Genomic DNA, 4,481 nt, shown 5'->3' on the forward strand with positions numbered 1-4,481 from the left:
TAGCTCCTTACGAACACTTATAGGAAGCTTAGCAGTATGCATAAAATAAATAGGAATTTCAGAGGTCACAGCTTGAATAAGAGTAGATCTTCCTACCAAAGACAACACCTTGCTTTCCAAGAGGCCAACCTACCATGAACTTTATCCACTAGCCCACCATAAGTAGCCTTAGTGATCCTTGAATCACTACTACAAAAAAGCAAAAAGACGACGGTAAATCACCGTCGTGTATTCAGTTTTTCAGCGGTCGTGGAATCCACCGTCATCTTTTCCCTAATAAACCACGACGCTAAATCACCGCCGTTGTTAAAATATACAACGTCATCAACAAATAAAAAACGACGTCTTTTTACTGCAAAAAGATCGAAAAAAGCAGTCGGGGATGAGAATATACGACCAACTCTCTAAACAAACCGTCGTTAAAAAAGAAAAATATGACACATATTAACAGAACAAGGCCGCAAAATAGACATACAACGACGAAAATTAAAATAATACGCCGTTAAATATCATTTTCACGACAACAAAAAATATGACGCCTTTAAGGACATTAGAAGACGACGTTATTTATTCCTACTACGTCGCCTAGATAAAAACAGCCGTCGTATAATACATTTTCCACTTCGATTTTTCTATAAAAGATGACGTGGAAATAGTTGTCGGTGTCATTATTTACGACGTATGTATTTATATAATAGACGTTGAAAAAACAAACAACGTCGGTTACTAATATATGAGAGTCGTATTACAAAATTTGTACGTCCTATTTTCAGAAACAAACAACGACGATAAATATTAGACGTTGTTAAATAAAACAACGTCGAAAAAAAAATAAAAACAGACGTGTTTAGTCTGCATAAGTTTTAAAAAATAGTCGAGGATGAGAATAGACGACCAACACAAACAAATCACCGTCGTTAAAAAGGAAAAATATGACAAATATTAGAAGAACAAGGCCGCAAGATAGACATACAACGACGATAACTAAAACACTACGCCGTTAAATATAATTTTCACGACAAGAAAAAATATGACATCTTTAAATACATGAGAAGACGACGTTATTGAAAACTACTACGTCGTTTATTTACAAACGACCGTCGTGAAATAAGTTTTCCACTTCGATTTTTCTAAAAATGATGACGTGGATATAGGTGTCAGTGTCATTATTTACGACGTATGTATTTATGTAGTTGACGTTGAAATGCGAAACAACGTCGTGGTATTTATATAGTCGACGTTGTATTTATATGTATTCATTACTCACGACGTACTTATTAATGTAGACGACGTTGAACTTCTAAACAACGCCATTATTTACGACGCATTTATTAAACCACGTCGGTTCCAAATTAATGTTCAGATAATTTATCTCATTTTTAGACGTCGGTATTATGTTATTGGAGTCGTGTTATTTTGGATTACATGGCGGTTCTTAATCCTTCCCCGACGTGATATCCTGGATAATTGCTTCACAATAGCGTCGTGGTTCTTCATTGTTACGTTGCTTTAAGACGTCGGTAAATATGCTGAATAAATGGTTAACCATAACGTCGTGTTTTATTTGAACAGACGTTGTTTTTTATGCAGAATATAATGATGTAATCTGGATCCAGTATTTTTTGCACTGATTGTTTTGTGGCCAAAACCTGTATAATGAAAGTGAAGAAATCAAATTACAATATATTATAAAATGAATGTCATACACTGCCAATTACATAAGCATCATTCAATCCATATATCTTCACACCCATCTCGAATATTTTGACCACCTAACTCACCCACCAGTTCATCAAATGTGTCAACATTTGGCATCCCTCTAGTAAATGGCTCACACTCAATTATCACATCACCTAAGACTTCATCACCAATAACATCATTATATTCTCTATTAGGCATTGATAAAACTACCGACCAACCACGATGCATCGGGTCGTCAACAAAAATATTTGTTTGACTTGAGAAGCCAAAACAAATTGGTCATTCCTATGTCCAATTTTACTCAAATCTACAAGGGTAAATCCAAGTTCGTCGACTACAAGACCAGAACTATCTATCCAATCACACCTAAAGACTGGGATTGTAAACTTTTGGTAGTCAAGGTCCCAAATTTCTTGAATGACACCATAGAAACCCATATTTGAGAGAATTGGGTTTTTATCCTTGGCACTAGCAACTTGCATGGTTTGTGCAAGTAAATAAACTCCACTATTTTGAGTTGTCCGCACATCATCTTGTGCCTTGATATTGAATTTAATACCTTTAATAAGATAGTTCCTATATAATGGCACTGCCATGTTTGGACCAGCTGCTAGCCACCTTAAATTTTCTGATACGCCATGATTGTCTTCCTCAAGTTCACTTTGAACCTGCAAATTAATCAAATCTTAATTCAATCTAACATAGAAATAAGAAGAAAATTAAAAGAGAAATATGTTATTCAACAACATATACCTTGAAGCGTAGCCATTGAATGAAAGTGCTATTGTGCTTATCCTGCAGCCACTTTGTTCTCTTTCTAAATTTTGGATAAGCAGTCTTGATGTGGATCATATGTTGCCTACATGACACGAAAAATTCAAGCATTACGGTCCCAAATATATAAGATAAACATAAGAAATAATTTAAAATGGAAACTTAAAGAATAAACCTCATACGTACTCGATATAAGGTAGGACTTCCTCCGTATTCTCCAAGACATATAGATGTGCTTGATTCAGTTTTGACCCCCATGTTCAATAAATCTAATCGAGCAGCAATCCCATCTTTATTTTTTCCAGGGATCTCCAGCAATGTACCAATGATACTATCGCAAACATTCTTCTCAATGTGCATAACATCTAAGCCATGCCTCACAGGAAGGTATTTTCAATACTCGAGATCAAAGAATATTGATTTCTTCTTCCAACAAACTCTGTCACCATTTTCAACCATATGCAGCAATTCTTCTCCGGTTAATGGCTCGGGAGGTATGCCATATTCAGGTTTCCCATTAAAAGCTGCACGTTGCCTCTTATATGGATGATTGATTGGTAACCATTTTCTATGCCCAATGTAACAAATTTGTGGCCATTTTTCAACCTGTGACTAGGTGTATCATCGCCGCATATTGGACAAGCTTTATATCCTTTAACAACACAACCCGATAAGTTTCCATAGGCGGGGAAATCATTAATTGTCCACATTAATGCAGCTCTGAGTGTAAAGTATTCTCCATTATGTGCATCATACACTCCTCTAATCCCATCCCACAAAGTTTCCATAGGTTGGTATTGTGTTTCCTTCTGGAAGCAAATCGCCTTGAAGTATCAATAATTTTGTAAAACAGACATCACTCATCCCATGTTTTGCCTTCAAATTATACAACTTCACTAATGCCGATAACTTCTTGTACTTTCTACAACCAGGGTACACTGGTTGATCTCCATCCCCAATCACATTGGCAAACTCATACGGATCGGAACCAAAATCACCAAAATCACCAAAATCACCAAAATCATTATCATCCATATCAATTTCTTCAGACACAAAACTGTACCTACTATGGCCATCATCTTCTTCAACATTTCTACTAGCATTAGTAGTTGCTTCCCAAGGTTCTCCGTGAAATGTCCAATTCTTATAGCTTTGGTCAATTCCATTAAAGTATACGCGATCCCTTATAATTCCAACCCCAAACAACTTCAAATTAACACATTTAACACATGGACAACGGATATGTGTTGTAGTTAGAAGATTTTCTACAGCAAAGTTAAAAAATGCTTCCACCCCAAATTCATATGCCTTCGATCTTCTATCCGAGTGCATCCATGACTTATCCATCTCCGACACTATAACCTATTATCTATAATAAAGTGAAAATACGGGCAATGACCATCACTATAGCAGATTATACAAAGATTTAATAGCAAGTAATACAAAACAGAGACGACGGGGTTTAAACAAAAACAGACGTATTTGGCATATATAGACGACGGATTTTCAACATACGTCGTCTATTATAAGTAATACAAACGACGGTTTATGAAAAACCCGTCGTGTATAAGTAATACAACGACGGTAGTTTAAAAAACCGTCGTGTAATCGTCGTCGTATGCCTTAAAATTCGTTGTGCTCTCAGTTTATTTTCAAGAACACAAAACCCATTAAGAACACAACATATATATGAAACCAAGCAAGAAACCAACATATACATGAAACCAAGCAAGAAACCAACATATACATGAAACCAAGCAAGAAACCAACATATACATGAAACCAAGCATGAAAACAATAAATCCATCCCCAATTTAACATAACATAGGGTGATTAAAAGATCCGACAAAATTAAATCCATTCCCAATTCAACATAACAGATAATGTAATCCATGAACCCATTAAACAGAAAATCCATGAACCCATACCTATAAGCACATTATTAACTGATCGCAAAACATACAACCTAATATCATTCAATGAATTTACAAGGGGAAGTTAGGGTT

This window comes from Prunus dulcis, chromosome 6, assembly GCF_902201215.1.
Source record: "Prunus dulcis chromosome 6, ALMONDv2, whole genome shotgun sequence".
In the NCBI taxonomy this organism is placed as follows: Eukaryota; Viridiplantae; Streptophyta; class Magnoliopsida; order Rosales; family Rosaceae; genus Prunus; species Prunus dulcis.